Below are 18,009 nucleotides of genomic sequence, written 5' to 3' on the forward strand. Positions count from 1 at the left end.
ACAGTTATATCTGATTCAATTTGCTATTTTTTTCTTAGTGTCTATAATTTGAAGGCAAGCAACTAGTTCCAGTTGGGATTTTGTGTTCTGGGGTGTGTGATGTGGCTTCTATAGCATTGAGGCTAGGAAATACTCATTCTACATGGCCTTACAGGCATTCATGAAACTTTAGACTAGTCATGTAGCTAGTGAAATGGGTTTGGTGAAGATGAATTATTTAGTCTTCTATCACAAATGCTTTAGCCAATACTTCTCTCATTCTCTTAACACCATCTCATAATTTGAACATTTGCTGTCCTTTTCTATTTAAAATCTAAAATACATCGTTTTGTTGGAAAATTTTCCCTATTTTTTCCTCAATGATAATTTTTCGTAGAATTGCATTGTATTCTTTACTTATCTTTGAAATTATAAATTTGACTGCATTGTTAAATAGGAGTATATCGTGACTTCTAGAGTTAAGTTTATAACAATGTTTCTAAAGTTTAACTGTTTCAGTGGATTTCTTAGCTTTAATTGTGCATACTGTTTCTTTGAATATATCAAAATGATGTAGTATCCTGGTAGTTTCTTAGTTCTCACCCGTTACATGCTCATCTATTATAGATCACATTATGGTTGCACAAGAAATGCAGTGAATATCTGTATTATGTGATGGGAATTCCTTTTTTCTTAAGTTTGCTCAGAAAGCAGAGATTCTGTTCTTCACTGTATTTCTTGTCAGCTTGTCATTCTTTCACATAAATCGAATATATATTATATATTTGTTTTTGTTATTACTCAGCTGTTTCAAGATTTCTGTAGTTCAGATTCATTGCATTCCTTGTATTCTTGGAGTTGCTGTTGTTGATTTCAGATATGGAAAAGCCTCCATAAGTTCCTCCATAAAGTTCTCCAGAACTTTGTGTTTCTCTTCATGAAGTTCTCGAGAAATTTCTTTATGCACATTGCATATGTCTTTTTATATGTGCACATACACAAGTGTATTTATACACAGGCAGCTAACGTGCAATCTTAGTACAGGTAATAAACTGCAGGGTTGTTCATCATGCACTTTTCTCAACTGAAATTTACTGATTTCTTTCTTTCTCTTATTCCAAATCTCTGCTGTTAACACTAATAATAATTTCCCAAGATATTATTTTCTGCCTTTTTTTTTTTTCTAATGTTGTATGTCAATTCTTTTTCGAAAAGCACTGTGATTTGTGGGCCAGAAGAGAGAATGTTCGATCAAAAATTAGTGACAAATTCAGTGTCTTGCCACTTACTGAAGCGACAGTAGATTCTTTGTATCATGGTTAAGAGTAGATTTTAGCTGCCTAGTAGATCACACACTTGATTTAAGTTCTGGGACATTAAGATGCAATAGATTTTCAAACTACAGTATTCATATGCATACAAAAATATTTTAAAGTTATTTTGGTTTTTCAAAGATATGAAAGTTAGCAGGCTTCCTCAGTGGTACATAATTTAAAAATTACCTTTATAGAAGGAAAAAATAGCTTTGTGGTGCATTTTAATAAATTTTTGAAGATTTTAAAGCTAGCTTTTTATATATAATTCATATTTCCTATATACATGGTGGTGTGTTGTTGTATAAAGATTCTATTCTAGCTTTGTTTCAGAGAATCTGAAATCACACATAAATCATGGATAGTTTCTCCATTTGTGAATAATGTGGCAACTCCAAACTCACACCAATAAAATCATCATACTATCATATCATGTACGGTTTATAACATACATACACACTTATAATGAGGTAGAGGAGAATACTAAAAGTATCTTCCCTTTAGGTTTGAAAAATGACCAAAAAGTAGAAGTCACTTTTTGTGCCTTGGGAAAAATAGATCAAGAAATTGAAACTCCAATCATTACCAATAACTTTAAAATGTATTTTAACGTGCTGCAGCTTCAGTTACCCTCAGCTGAAGCTTCTCTATTTTAGCTTACAGGGTCTTGTGACCTCAGCCCATAGCAGAGTTTCAACAGTAATAGCGACAGCCATCTTGGATAAATGTAAGTGAATTTTTTCCTCATTTCTATAGTTTCTGTCCCTCACATGCACTTTTGGAGTTTTGTTTTTTACTCAGGATGTAGACAGTATTCCTGACAACACTACTGTTGTGTGCCAAGTAGCATGATGGACACAAATTACCAGTAAAGCAACTAAGTGGGACTTCTTGCCTTTTAAATGTCACAGTATCAGACTCATCCTGTGCTTTTGAAATGCCAGTATGATAGCCATGCAGACTTTATTCTACCTGCAGCTAGATTGATGGTAGTTTTCATTATTAGCCAGGATTAATCTGCAAAGAGAGTAGTAGTACAAAAAGATTTTGGCCATGTATTCTTGTTTTGGTTAATGTTAAGGATGAAATCTATAATTCAGGAAGTATTTTTCTAAGAAAAAGTTTGCCTTCTTCAATCAGCTTTATCATTTCAGTTCTGCTTCCTGTCAGATTGTGGTAATCCGTTCCCAAATTTCGCTCTGCATTCACTATTGTATAAATCTGGGGCTGGAGCTGGAGCTGGAGCTGGAAAAGGCTACACTTCATATGTACTGCCTGTGTAACAACTTCCAGAAGTATAAGTTAAGGAATTAAGGGCATCTGCCCACTATTTATTGGTTTCTGAAGAATACCACATACAGCAGATTCTCTTAAAGTCAGGGGTTTTTTCAACAATTGTCATGTTGTTGTAATGGTGAGACAAACAGAAGAAAATAGAAATAGGGTTATTCATTCAGAAAATCCTTTCCTGAAGAAGCTAGCATTTAGTAGAAGCTTAGAAAAGATACCTGGACTTAGATATTCTTTGCTATTTAGTCCTGAGCTGGCCTTTGTCTGAACATTTGGCCATTTCTGAACAAAGTAGCATCCTTGGTCTGTTAAATCACCACTCCTCCATCTTTTATTTGCTTATATACATAAATATGTACGTAACATGAAGACATACCTAATATTCCAAGTTTTTATTTACGTGTAAATAGTTGCATTGTAGCCCTGTATCTACAATAGCAGCTTCTTAATGACCTTAGCTAGCTAAACACATGGTTGTTCAAATGTAGCCTGTTCTCTTCATGTGGTTTCATAGGATGTATCTGTCATGCACTGTATGAAATACAAGGTAACACCTATGCAGCAGTTAAGGCTAAAACCAGCAATACTGGAAGTGCCTCCATCCATTCATCTTACAAACATGTCATTCAAAGATCAATAAGGGGCAGTCTTGATGCAAACCTCTAGTCAACTTAAAAGTCATTAGAGTTCAGATCTTCTTTCAACTATGTGGTTATGTTAATATCTCCATAATAAATGTGAGACGAAATCATATACAGCAGAGTCTGGAAGCTGTGAGAGCAGAAGTATGTGTACTGAAACCAGTTTGTGATTATCTTGAATTGCTGTGTGTCTCAAACTTCATTGTGCCATGTAGGAGGGCGGTGGGCATTGTTATCAGCTGCACACAAAAACCAAATAGTAAAAGCGATTGCATGCCTAGAATCTATTACTTTCGAGTAAAACTATATGGATGAAAAAAAGGATGTAAGAAATGTTGGCTCGGCTACCAATTACACAGAGGAATATACTGAATCGTGAAGAATAATTCTTAAAATTTCTCTGAGGAGGCAGGTTTAGTTAAAAACCTGTGCAAACCCTGAGGACCAATGTTTTATAATATTTACCATAAATACTCATTTAATTTCGAAAGAAGAGAAGGTGTTCTTACATTTGGCATTGCAAGGCTGAGTTAATGAAAGAGCTTTGAAACCACTGTCAATAGGAAGTATGCATAGCTTTTGAATGTGCGTGAGTATGAAATAAATCGTAGAATCATACAATCGAGCAGGTTGGAAAAGACTCCGAGATCATCAAGTCCAACCCTTGCTCCAACGCTGCTGTGGTTACTGGACCATGACACATCCAGTCTCATCTTAAAAACCTCCAAGGATGGTGAATCCACCACCTCCCTGGGCAGCCCATTCCAATGTCTGGTTACTCTCTCTGTAAAAATTTTTTTCCTAATATTCAACCTAAACCTCCCCTGGCTCAGCTTGGGACTGTGCCCTCTTGTCCTACTGCTCGTTGCCTGGGAGAAGAGACTGACACCCACTTGGCTACAACAGCCAATTGATCTACAAAGATGGCATCTACAAAATGGCATTATTTTTTCATCATTAATCATATATTTGCAAAACATTTTCAGATTTTTATACTTGTAAGTACATGCCTACAAAGATCAATTTGTGAGGAATTTCACAAAATCAGCACTATAATGATAACAGTTTCAAATCCAGCCTTATCTACATGCTTATCAAATACCAATTATTTTGTTGGACCAAGTGTGCCAGCACTGTAGTTTATGTCAAATCTCTGTCTCATTAAATGATGTGATCCTTATGTACCAGAATGATCTCCTGCTTTGATAACTGTCTCAGTCTTGTAACAATATCAAGATTATTGAATTAATAGAATGATAATGTGATTCCATAGATCTTGTTAAAACAATATTCCCTTGATAATGGATAGTTGATAGTGTGTTTTATTTCCTATTTTTATTATTTGTGTGGCTCTTCCAGTTGTCTTTGAACTGGAGAGACAGACAAAAATTAAAGAATGTGTTTATATATTTCAAACTTTGGGGATTCTTTACTAGAATATGTAGCATGTTTAGCATTCAGTGTATATATATATATAATATATATAAAATATACATATATAAATAAATATATGTCTAACTGCCATGTTGGGGCTTAAATATAGCTCATCATTTGACATTTCAGTATGTTACAAAAGGACTTTGAAATACAGTAGAAAGGGCTTTGTGAAAATTATGTTATAGAAAGTATGGTGAAGCATGCTCAGAGGTTATACAATGTGAAAAACTTGCTGTAAAATGGTTTAAGATATTAAAAAGCCAGATGCTCACAAATCCAAACCGCTAATCTGTTTGGCCAAGAAGATATAGCATTTATGTACTTCATATATGATATAAACTTCTAGGAATTTCAGTTTCTTTTCTATGTTACACTATCATGTTTCCAAAAGTCTAGAGGTGTTTGTGCTTCATAGTAAAAAACTGAGGATTTTGTAGAGATACTGAAATAACAAAGATGCCTGCAGTCATAAATATTTTGTAACATTCTTGTGATTCCTCATAATTGTCTTTACATCCTCAATGTATAAAAGGCAAAGAAATGTTAGGCACGTAATAAAGAATTTAGTCCATTTCCACATAATATATTACTGTAAATATATATTTTATTCAGCCTGAAATCTCCTTCCTTTTATTGTTCCTTGGACAGTGAAGTCTATATGGTTGGAGTAAGTTGAGGGTTGTGCAGATGTGTCTTTTTCAAAGACCTGTGCACTCAGATCTCCCACCAGGTTCATTTTCAAAACCCACGCATTTTGCTGTTGCCTACAAATTAATGGAGAGAATATAATTGTTCATTTCTCAGTGCCTTTGAATCCTAAATTGGGAGATGCACTTTGGTTTTGTTTGAAACTCATTCATTTAAAAAATTGCTTTAGAATGTCTTAGATTGGGCAAAACTTAGCAAGGGTGTGGCTTTAACTACTTTAGTGGGTTTGCTGTTCAGAAATTCCCGATAATAACTGGGTCATCACTGCTGACTGGAAACAGATAGAGACAGTTAGATGTGTATATACACTTTTTTAGGAAGCCCCTAAAGCTTTGTTCCTTTCCAAAGAAAAGGTAAATAGTCAACTTAAACCTCTTCAGCAACTCTATAAACAAGAAGATGCAAACAGAGTGTCCTCTTCTCTGTTACCTGGGTGTCCTGTCCATGTTCTCCTTCCATGTGTAAACCCTGCTCTAATTTCCTTCTGTTTGTTGCCACTGTTTGATATTTATATAGTGTTCATAAAGTTTGTAGAGAAAATAAAGATACCCAAGTTAGTAATAATCCTTAACTGCTCTTTTAATTGAGTCAATTATTCACATCCCTCCTTTTCATCTCTGTAAATATTTTTTTTCTAGTCATTGTTGTGACTTGTAACTAAGTCTGATTGCCCATAGTTTAAAAAACTCTTCAGAGGACACAAGGTTGAGTTTTCTTTACCATTTTCTTTAGAGCTTTATTAAGTATTCCATTTACAACATTTTAATTGTGACTTTTTAGTACTAAAATGCTTTGAAATTTGTCATAATAATTTTGTATCAGAAAAAGATTTTGAGGAAGTTGAAACATTCATACATTTTCCAAACAAAATCCTTAATATTAGTTTTTCAAGAGTTGCATAATGTCAAAATCAGGTTCACCATAAGGCAAAACTTTAATTTTGAAATTTCGTTCACTAATATTCTTATAAATACACATTGTAAAAATTTTATTTTAAGAAAAAAATTATCTGGATACCTCCTAAGCAATATTTTTAAGCCTTCAGAATTGCTTAATTGTGAATCCCGGAAGTTCCTTCCATGCTATGATTAGTGCCCATGTTTTATATTTCAGAAAGGGATTGGTTTTCTACGTATTTGGGCAAGAGCAAAACATTGCTGTAGGACCTGCAAACCTTATATATATTTCAAGTCTTGTTTTATGAAACACTATAGTTTTGAACTTGCTTGCACATCCAGATGGAAAATAATTTTCCAGTTATTACTTTTAATTCAAAGGCAAGTCTCAGTGTCTTCTTACAGACTTGAAGAGCTGCAGAAGCTGTGGTAAAACACAGAAGGTGGTATATGATTTTTTCATTAAGAGTACTGTAAACACTGTATATATGTGAATTGTAGTACTGTCTTTTGTCAAAAGGTTAATATTCTGGGTCATGCAGTATTTAAATTAATACATCTGGGCTTTAGTAAGCCCAGGTCTTGAAACAACTCTCATTCCTGAGGGTGGTTCTAGGGGCAGTTGTTTTTACTGTCAAACCTGGCAAACTACGGGCAGAGCTGAGTTTAGATCAGTGTGATTTCAGAGTTGGGCCGTGTGTTTGGGTACAAATGTGAATTTTCTTATGTTTGTAAGGTGTAGTCAAGAGTAAAAAATACTGATAGATTTTTAATTAGAATGGCAAGAATTCAGTAAGACAGTAGTAGTGAAAAGCATATGTTTTAGCCATTCCATTCCAAAACACTTATTTTGTCAGTAAATGGCATTATTTTTTCATCATTAATCATATCTTTGCAAAAAAATTTCAGATTTTTATACTTGTAAGTACCTGCCTACAGATAATAATTGTCTTTAATTGATGCAAAGGATGTTTGTGTTAAATGCCCTATAATTTTGGGAAATAAGCAAAGTAAGAAAGTGCTGGAATAGGCTAGAGTAGGAAGTGGTGTGGAATCCTCCTTGCTTAAATTTTGTAAAACTGGTTTAGACAAATGTCAGTCAGAAACAAAACTGGCTATTCTGCTTTTGAAGAGAAGACTTTGCTCACTTGCAAAGCCATCTTCTTCTTGTTCTGCAATTTGCATAACAATTTTTTACTAAGAAATACTTTTATTTCAGTTTATTTCTTTTAATGAAATGAGTTCAGATTAGATTCCAATGCAGTGGTTGCAACAATTATGCCTATATGTATATTTAATGAACATTGTTTTGTGATATTTTGTTATGAGTAATCCAAATAGTATGACAAAGGAGCTACATCTATTACTTTTCGAATAAGTATCTGAATTCTATTAAGATAATCTCTGTGTAGTTTCTAAAACTAAATAAAAGTGAGAGGAAAATAGAGGTTTGTACAGAAAATACTTTTAAACAAAAGTCTGTGTCTCAAATGTTGCTGAAGGTTCTGACCTCAAATTTACACTATGATGTAAGTAATACTGAATTTTCATAGGCTCCAAGCTTTGTCTCTAATTGATTTTGTGTTTAGAGAGACAAATAAAAACAAATTCTTATGAATCTATAATTTTCAAGGAAACTGTGTTCAGAGAGCTTTGTAATGTACTGCCTTATTAAATGCTAGACAGTTTCATGAAAAAATTTTGAACAGATTTAAAAGACATAAGGACTTAAAAACTTACTGCTTTCAAAACTAATGGAGACATGTTTCTACCCACTTCTCCATATTAGGGCGCTGTTTGCTCTCTGAGTTATGGGGGGTAAGGGATTCAAATTCCTCCCCTGTCAGCCTGAAAGCAGGAAGAAGAACCAGCTGTCAGGCTGCTCCTGCAGCTGCGGAAACCACTGGCACTTGCTAACCCAGAGCACAGAGTGTCGGTATTGATCCAAAGTGGAATAGGTGAGAGAAACGACTGAGTTTCTGGAGCCTGCTGGTGAGCCACCACTCCTGACAAGTGAGACCCTTCAGTGCAGGTCCCAGCTGTGGTTTCAGTCCTTGTCCAGGTTCTCCTCATTCAGTGGGGAAAGGGGAGATGGGACATGACCCTGGACATCGCAGCGTTTAAATGAAATGCATTAAACTCCCCTTTTATGTCTTTTCAAACCAATCAACATTTTCAGTGTAAGAAGTGTTGTAATATTTTCTTTTTTTCTTATCTGCTTGTCAGAACTGCTTTTTTTTTTTTTTTAGCAATATGCATTTTGTGTGGTTTGCATTAATTCAGACTTGGGGTGTTGTTTCATACAGCACTTGGCTTGAAATGTGCTGCTGCTGTTTCTGACTGAAAGGAGTTGTGTATCCAAAACATCCCTTGTAGACCTATTAGACCTCTATATTTCCCTCTAGATGTTGCATCATAAGAATTTTAAAAATATGCATTCTGTTTGGTAGTCCTGGACATGCTGTATATGTTTTTTTTTCTGACAAGCAGTCTCCAATATCTAGTAAATCGTAGTTCTGATCATCTTTTGAAAAGATAAATAATACTTCTATAAATACTTCTATAAATATATAGTGACATCCTTAAATAAAATGCATTATTCAAGAAATATCAACATTTTAAGGTAAGCTAATGAAGTTATGTTCAAACAGTGTAATAATCAAACTATCATCTGTATACAAGACTGAAGAAAATACCTTGCTAAGTGCTGCTCCATTTTTGTGATTCCTCTTGAGAATGAGTTAGCTAAAATGAAGGTGCTCTGCCAGCTTTATTTAAAGATCCATGCTTTAAAATGACTAATTTTATAGCATGTATTTTCTGTTTATGTGCCTGTCAGTTTTAAACATCCTTTTACATGCGAATGCATGATGACAGTTCTATATTCTGTGCAATTTCTTCACTGGAGTTTTTCATCTATTGGAATAATCCCTCAACAGATATTTATAGAGTTTTTACTGTTATTTTCACAAATCAGACATTGTTATTAAAATTATAAAAGAAAGCATTTCTAATGCTTTTTGCCTTAGAAGTTTGAAACTTTTTTAAAATTACATATGTTTTCTAGCTCTATTTTAGTAAACCTTTTACTGAAATTGTGTCTTTCTAGTTCCATTTTTTTATGAAAAGAAGATCCATCTTTATTGCTCCTTCAGTGATTTCACTGTATGTGACTGTATCAAGCTGTGTGTTCCACTAAGTTAACTCATGAATATCATATGCTTTACTAGTGCTGGATGTGGTTCCCTTTAGAGGCAGATCATTTTGCTGTAATTATCAAAACAAGCTCTGGTTTATTATCTGTAATATTTGTAGTTTGGAAAACTTGTTGCTTGGTTATGCTCTCAAGGTGACAAGTTGGGAGGATTTCATCTGTATTGTCCATTTTGGTGAATGCCTAAGCAGTGGCCAAATCATAGAATTGTTTTGGTTGGAATGCACCTTGAAGATCTAGTTCCAATGCCTCAGCTTGGGCAAGGACACCTTCCACTAGACCAGGTTGCTCAAAGCCCCATTAAACTTTTCCTTGAACACTTCCAAGGATGGGGCATCCACATTCTCTCTGGACAGCCTGTTCCAGTGGTTCACCAGCCTTACAGTAGAGTTTCTACCTAGGTCTATATCTCCCCTCTTTCATTTTAAGGATATTACCCCTTGTCTTATCCCTACATGAAGAGAGGACTCTGTGATTTCTAAAGAAAACAGTAAATTTACCTCATCCCTAGGTAGCACTTTGTATTCTGATACCAAACCTGTAGTAACAGATTGAGAAAACAAAATACAGTATTTCCATAATCTTGAACAAAAAAAAAAAAATAATTGGGAATTGGCAGGTGACATAGAAAGTCATTGAAAGGACAGAGACACTCACCTGTGTCTAATGAAGGAGGTGACATTTCAGTAAATGGAATGTACTTAAATATATGCTGTGTGTTGGCAGTCTCCCAAAACTGCTGGTGGAAGTGTGTCTGGGGAAAGCAGCAGCATATTGAAGAAACTGCTGCTTTGAACTGTGTTGTGAGAGTGGGAGCAGGGACTGGCTACAAGCTGGTGTGAATCTTCTATTGCTTGAGAGTGACATATGACACACAGGACAGTTTTTCTGCTACTATCACCCAGGCTGTGGCCTGTCAAATGAACTATCAAAAAGTCCTGATTCATCTTGCCTAATCTAAGGCATTTAACTTTAGATGCCCCTGTTAGAAGCAGAGGCAGTCTAACCTGTGTCTGCACTATATGTAGGCTATGCTGGTTTCACAAGGATGGGACTAGTCCATGGATTTGTACAGTGTCTTCTGTTGCCTATAAAAAGTGCTCAGGGCAAGCAGACATATCAGTAAGATGCTTAAATGTTGTGGTACAAACCTGGCCTAAGAGTCACTGGTTCATGGTAAGATACTATGAAATTATTACTGGTAATATTCTAATGAGGTCCTTGTCAGACTCAGCTACCTAATAGATTGCTTCATGATGTGATACTTTTGTATATTCATCAGACACAAACTCCTGTGTCACAGTTTATGTTTCCTGTTGGATCTCAGTCCTTCAGTTCTTCTGAACTCCATAAGCACTTTTCTCTATTAGATAACACTTAGGACATTTCCTTATTAAAGTTAACCAAAATATTGAGTTTTATTCTGTTATTCATTTTCTATATTAGTTATTTCTGAAAAGACTAAAAAGTACTTAAGCTAATAACCATGTCATCACATATAAAACTGCCACGTGATGCTATATAGTGTAAGAACAGTGGCAGAAAATTCAGTATGTGCACCAGGGCAGATCTGACTACAGTCCAGAAACACTGCATTTATTATACAAGTAGGTGTTTGTTGAACAAACAGCAAGACAGATAGCAAAACAAAATCAGGCATGCAGAAAATTCTATTCTATATGTGCACGTGGCTATATTTTATATAGAACAGGAAAATTTGAAACCCTCTCATTCATATAACACATCACAAGACCATGAAATTCTGCAGTAGTTTCTAGTTGGCTAGAACATTAAAACTAAGCAAGTTAGATGCACGTGCAGTTGCAAATGCCTATGCAAAGCATGTCTTTTTGCAGCAAGGTGAGTAGCAGATAATTATGCACTTTCCAATACTTGTGTGTACAGACATCAGGTCTGAGGTCCTTGCAAATTTTGAGATTTTTCAGCTTGAGTAACTAATACTAGGGTGGCTTTCGGATACTTTTATGCCTTCCTGATCCTGGTTAGCATAGCTAGCATGAGGCCTTGCATAAAGCCTTTGGGTGCACTCCCTCCCTTAGTGGGAGTCAGTATTTTAAAATGTATGTTACAAGTTTGAGAAAATAGTTAGGACATTGTGGCTTTAACATTATTAAACATATTGGTAGAATCAGGGTTTTTCTGTGGCTGCTGTTTAACAGATGATAGAAACTAAGGATTATTGTAGTTCTCCATCTGGGTCTCCTTGTAGTACATGTTCATATGGGAGTATACTTTCCATATTTTCTCCATAACTTTTAAATACACTCTTGTAAAATACATCCATCTAATGAAACAAACAAACAAACCAACAACCGAAAACAAACCAAGCCCCAACTCCTGCACCAAATACTGTATATTGGGCAATTTCTTTTCCTTCTAAAAAATCCTGTACATGCTTTACATGCTTTTTAACTGAGACTATTTCTTTCAAAAGAAGCGTGAAGCCCATGTATTAATTCACTAAAGATTCATTAATCCATTTTCCTCATATCCAAGAAAGCCCGCCTTTCCATTATATCCCCAAAACATACATAAACAGTGTGCTGACAAATTGTTCTAAACTCCACTGCACTTTTTTAAAAATTGTAACTAATGAAAGGCTCTCTTCAAATTGCTATGGAAAGCTCAGATTTGTGTGAACAAGCACACAGCAGTTCCCTGGCCTGATGAGTGTTTTCTTGCCCTAGTTCTGGCATCCCTTGACAGTACTTGTCACTGTTTTCTTGCACTGTTTTAATCTGTGGCTGTTGCCAAAGCTGGATGGAGAACGCTAATGGTAATTTTCAGAAATGAGTTGGTGACTGCATCATCCCCTTATTCTCTTTACATGCCATCTTTAACCATTCACTGTCTTACAGTGCACAAAATTAATTTTCTTGTAGTGAAGAGCTCGAAAGCAGCTTGCTTCGTCTGCTCTTCTGGCTCCACAAGCAGACAGTTGGGCTGCAGACCTGCATTTCATGATTGCTGGTATGGCCCCCTTTTATCACGGACTGATCAAAAGAGCCTAGAAATGGATAGATAAGGATAGATAACCACCAGACAGGAAAAGAGGTGAATTGGATTAATTCCACCACTACTTCTTGAAAGCCTGAGAATTGTCCACATGTCAACTGCTCTTTGGGCCAAATGATAGGTTTTATTCCTAAATTTGACTGAGATCCCTCTATATTACCCAGAGGTGGGAGCAACTAACACCAGTTAATACCCATGCATTCCTAATGAATGTACATAAAGCTAAAGAGTACTTGTCAGCATCGACAGGGTAAATAGAGAACTTTCCTATTAAAGGCTACTTTGGCTGAGATCAAAAAGTGTTTCTTTTGTCTCTATCTCAGTTACATCTGTAAGATATGCTACTGATATGCTTGGATATTCCATTTTCAGTCTTCTGCAACTGCAGCATGTGCCTTTGCTATGGCTGCCAAGATGCTAAGAAGAGGGGACAGGATTTGAAATGGAAGTCTTGGATATGTTATGTGGATCTTGGGCAAGGAGGCAGGGATACCCAAATCATTATTATCTGGTTAGTCTTACATTTGCCAAAGTAAAGATTTTATGTCTTGTGTACAAGGGTTTCAAGGAAGAATAGCTCAGTAACCCACATGCTGGCCTCAGTTTGTGCTTAGAGTTGTGTATGTGAGCTGGACATAAAAATTTTGGTCTGTCATTTGGACCTGCACAAAGTTATCTTTACTTTACTCTCGGTGACAGCTCCAAGTGGTTTCTTGAGGAATGGGAAGAAAAAAAAAAAGAAAAGAAAAAAAGAAAATCTTTAGACTAGGGAAAATGTGTTTTCAAATATCCATTTTAATAAATATTTTCTTAATACCTAATTGATCCCAAGATTAGGCAGATAATGTATAGGCAAGCTAACATGCAAATTTAGGCATATAACAGTGTAGCCAGATTTTACATGGGCATAAACAGCAACTGGAGAAAGCCCTGGCTCCTCCCATTGTCAGGGAGACAGTTTTTCTAAGCATCATACAAGTGAAAGTTGTACTGTCTTTCCCATAACCCCAAATTCATGGAAATGGTAATATCTCTGCCCTCCTCCAGGAGAAGCTGCATTCTGCACCGTGCAGCCTTATATATATATATATATATATATATATATATGTATATATGTATATATATATATATATATGTACATATATATATATGTGTATATATATATATATATATGGCTTCTAAAAGGGCAGCTGCAAACTAACATTGAGTCTGACTTTATGTCAGTTTCCACTGGGATCGTACTTTTAACTTCAACAGCCTTTTAGTAGACTGTGTTTACACAGACATAAACAAGAGAAGAATTTGCCCGGGATGTATCACACTATATGCATATAATCAGCTTGTCAATATTCAACTCCTATACATGTAACAAAGTAGAGGTCAGGAAGGTTCCTGTGTCTGTTCTTGTTCTGAGGAGTGCAGGAGAGTAAGGCATCAGAGTGCACACAGAAAAGCATCAACCTGCACAGATTTGAGAGTGGCATTTATACGTATATCTTTAAATGGAACTCTGGCTTGAGGATTATGAAAACCATACTGTCTAGATGCTGGTCATGCATGTTCAAATAATCGCAATCTCCATGTTTCTAAAATAGACCCTGATTCATTCTCCCATTTTTGCACCAGTTGTAATGCTTCACTTCACTTCCCTGGCTAGTTAGTGAAAAGAGGAACACATTGCAAGTCAGTATTTCAAATATTCAAGATTTAGCTGAGCTGAATTATTTTCTGATTGGATCTAGTTTAGTGTTTACTATTTGAAGACTTTTCTTTGGTAAAGTGAAGTTGCCACCATTTGGCATCTACAAGAATAATTGTTTCACACTCTTCAGCTTTATGCTGGAAAAAGAGTTGTGCAGCTGAGCTAGGAAAGATATTTCTCTTGGCTAGTCTCTACTTCCCCTTAAAGCAGAAACTCTTAGAGGGAATCAGAGCAATTATCCACTTCTTGCAGATCTAGAAATATAGATGAGAGCCTTCAGACTGTGCAAATTTTATCAGATAGACAACATGCAAATGCAGAAAATTTTAAGGTGATGGTAATTTAGTTTCTTCGGATGGAGTTTGATTTGGGGATGTGGGGAAGGAGTATTTCAACTTGTTTGGGTGCATTTTATTGGAAAATTAGAGTATTAAATTAAGTTACTTTAAAATACAGTGTGCTATTGCTGGTGTTGGAGTTTTTTTAAACCAGTAGAAACTGAAGTCAGCCAAAGTCAGCAGTTCTTCTGAAATTTTCGAAGTCTGTCTTGTGTGTACTGAGAATTGAAACACAGCAACAGTAAAATAATCCCATCATTAGGACAGTATACTTATTTTTTCAAATTGTTTTGTAACATTAATAAAAATTTTTAATTTACACTTTTACATTTATACTAAAGATCATCTGTAGGTGATACAGTTCTGGTTTGAAAGCATACAAGATATCACATATAATTCCAATTTAATAATCATTTTAGTGGCTCTGAATGGCTACACATGGATAGTTCTCCTCTTCTGTGGGGTTCACCTGTACACTGATATTTTGCTCTGCAGTGTAAAGGAAAGGAAGTATTCTCATCACCAAATGTTGTTACATGCCTACATTGGGAGGTTCCTTGTGTGATTCATGGAGAGAAAGCTCCCACACAGAACAATTCAAAATTCAGAACGGAGCTCAATTTATTCACTCTGAATTGCTATCTGAAGGAGCTTCTCTCTTTCTCTCTTAACTGTATAAATAGTACATAGACACTCCTCATTTATACTGTTAAAGTTACAAGCTGTGGTTTGCCTGGCTGCAGGCAGTCTGCGCACTAGCTGGCATTGTCTTGTGAGGGAAAAGATGCAGATGGATTAAGGTTTTCTGATACACAGATAGGACAATACTTCTGGAAAGCTAGTTTGGTCATAAGCCATACAGTCCTTAGCTTTCTGTAGGTCTTGTAGGTCATCGTGATGGTAATTTTTTACAAGTACTGTAGCTCATTAGAAACTGGACTGAAACTTGGAATGTTACTGGCCATCAGATAGTTTCAAAAATCAGTAATTTGTGGGTGTCATTGACATCAGGCAAATAGGTATTGTTGCCCTAAAACTTCATACGCTGTTACTCACATTTCAAATTCATAAAGCTTTACATAATGTTTGTTCTCGAAACACATTCAAACTGGGAAAAAGTTTAAATTTCTGGTTTAATTCTTGTTCCTGTAGTATTTGAAATGCATGTGTCAATGAAGAGCCTAAGAATACAGTGCTGTATATATGAATCAGCTATGACTTTTCATACAGCTTTGTATGTGCAGGATTTTCAGAGGGAAAAAGACAGACTATCTTGAACAGAAGTAGCGTATTTTGATGTAGGAAATACAGTGTGGGGAGTGGGGTGTCAGTAGCCTTTGATCATTTTGCTTATCCAGTTCACAGGTTTTTGCATTTCAAACTTTCAGTATTTGTATGTCTGTCCATTACTGCTTTACTGTGGAAAAGGTAGGGTACCTTGGGCAAGTTCAGTTCTTCCAAAGCATTCTCACTGCCTCTAAGACTTAAAAGTGCAATTTGCCGTAAAGCACTAGGTAGGAACATAGAACTTGAAATCCATTACTCTGTACTGATGAGGTTTATCCTGAAGAACCTTTATGTACACTGACCGTGGCTTGAAAAATGATATCACAAAATCAGAGTGTTTTTTTCATTCAGGTATAGTATTATATTCAGTGTAGCAAGAAATGGTTTTGCATGACAGTACACATGTAAATGTCAATGCATATGTCATTTACAGTGTATCTGGATGTTCTGCAAGATTCACAATGATCATGTTGGAGAAAACTGTCTCTGTTACACTAAATAAAATGTGCTTAGTAAAAATTGCTAGCAATTTTTTTCTAGACCTATAATGACATGGGGAGAATACAAAACAAAACTACCAGAAACAAACCATTTTTCAAGCAGTAATATCTACAGGACAAGTGATCTAAATTGCTGAAACAGGGAGAGTTCATCACTGCACTGCAAAAGGACTTGAAATATAACCTAAAGGCAAGTGAAATACTGATTCCAAGCTTTGAAATAACAGCAACAAATTTACCTACAGACAGAAGATGCATGGAAGCAATAAACGAATTATACAAGTCTTACACACGCAATCTGATTATTCTGACCAAAGTGTTAATTGGATCCTAACTGCCAGATCTGATATCTGTAGTCTTGTAGTGGGAACCTTTCAAAGTGATGAACTATAATTCACTGAGCTGCTTGAAGCACTTGTAATTTACTGCATGTCATGCTATGAAGAGCCTGACCTAATGGACTTTACATTACCTGTAACGTTGGAAACCTTTCAATGAAACTAGTTGGTAAAAAGTAATAGTGGAAGTCTATTCAGAAAGAGGGAACAAAACTACATTTTAAACGCTGTTTTATATCCATATAAAAAGTTGGTCATTAAACAAAAGATGAGCAACTCAAGTCAAATATTTAAACTGAAATATTTCTCAGTAGTGAGGTGTCTGGTAAATTTTAAATTAAGTAGAAATGATTAATATGAAAAGAGAACCTGAGATAGTTCTAAATGGTGTGGAATATGTTGTGCTTCAGATGGTCATGCATGAAATTTCCTTTCCTGAATATAATATGTTATAAAATGTGGTTTGAGATAACCATTGTTCCCTGCTGCATCTTAAATCAATATTAAGAAATATTGAGGGAACATTTATCTATAAAAATATATTGCAGTTACTGAATGCTAACTAGAGTCCAAATTTAGCTGCCCTATGCAGAAGGCTGAAATCTGGTGGAAAGTAAAGACTTTCCTTTCCTGTAGATGATGTCGGAAGGCAGCCATAATAAGATAGGTTCAGTCTGCAACCACTGAAACAAAAGCAGTGCTGTAAAAGAGGTCGTGTTTGGGCAAATTCTTATTCTGGTAAAGAGTTGGGGGAGCAGTGGAAGGTTATTTAGCCCATCTGTAGTATTTCTGCCCCATCTTCACCTAACGATGTGCTTTAAATTGTGTTAGAAAAACTACCCCTAGTTACCACCTTGCCCTGCAAAGAGCTGGGCTTTCTCCTGTGCTCCCGGGAGGCAGCGCTGCCCCGCAGCAGCTCATCTCTGCCGCTTTGCTTCCTGGCTACTCTGCTGCAGGGGCCAGTAGGGACCCAAAACTTAGCAAGAAATTCCCTTTTAGAGTACATCAGAGCATATGCACCAAAGTATAGCTGATACCTGCCCATCTCTGCATCAAAAAGCTAAACTTATTTTTCTATGATTCTGATGTATATAGTCAATATGTGTCAAAAATTATTCCGTAGTACACTAAAATCTGGAGGAAATACTTGAGAAGAAATAGAAATGTACATTTATTAGTAGCCAAGGCTACATAATTCTTGAAGAAACATTTCCCAAGATATTGCATTTTAGTAAAAGTATGAAGAATTTTGCTGAAAGCATTAAGAAAGTTCATTGCTTGCTTTTGATGCACTTAGCCTTTACATTTTTAATTTTCTAAAAATTTTGAT

At 35.7% G+C, this 18,009-nt stretch overlaps 1 protein-coding gene across 19 annotated transcripts in view; it reads left to right on the forward strand.

Moving 5' to 3' along the window:
* The window catches only part of FOXP2 (forkhead box P2), a 408,792-nt gene that overhangs the window by 322,062 nt on the left and 68,721 nt on the right, over window positions 1-18,009 (forward strand). Inside the window, exon 2 of one of the 19 annotated variants that reach the window (XM_064656020.1) lies at window positions 1,949-2,019. The exons of the other annotated variants lie outside the window; for them this stretch is intronic. The gene's annotated coding sequence lies outside the window, so the exon portion shown is untranslated. The remainder of the gene's footprint in view (window positions 1-1,948; window positions 2,020-18,009) is intronic. 19 annotated transcript variants of the gene reach the window in all.

The sequence above is a fragment of the Pseudopipra pipra genome, chromosome 5, assembly GCF_036250125.1.
Source record: "Pseudopipra pipra isolate bDixPip1 chromosome 5, bDixPip1.hap1, whole genome shotgun sequence".
Classification (NCBI taxonomy): domain Eukaryota; kingdom Metazoa; phylum Chordata; class Aves; order Passeriformes; family Pipridae; genus Pseudopipra; species Pseudopipra pipra.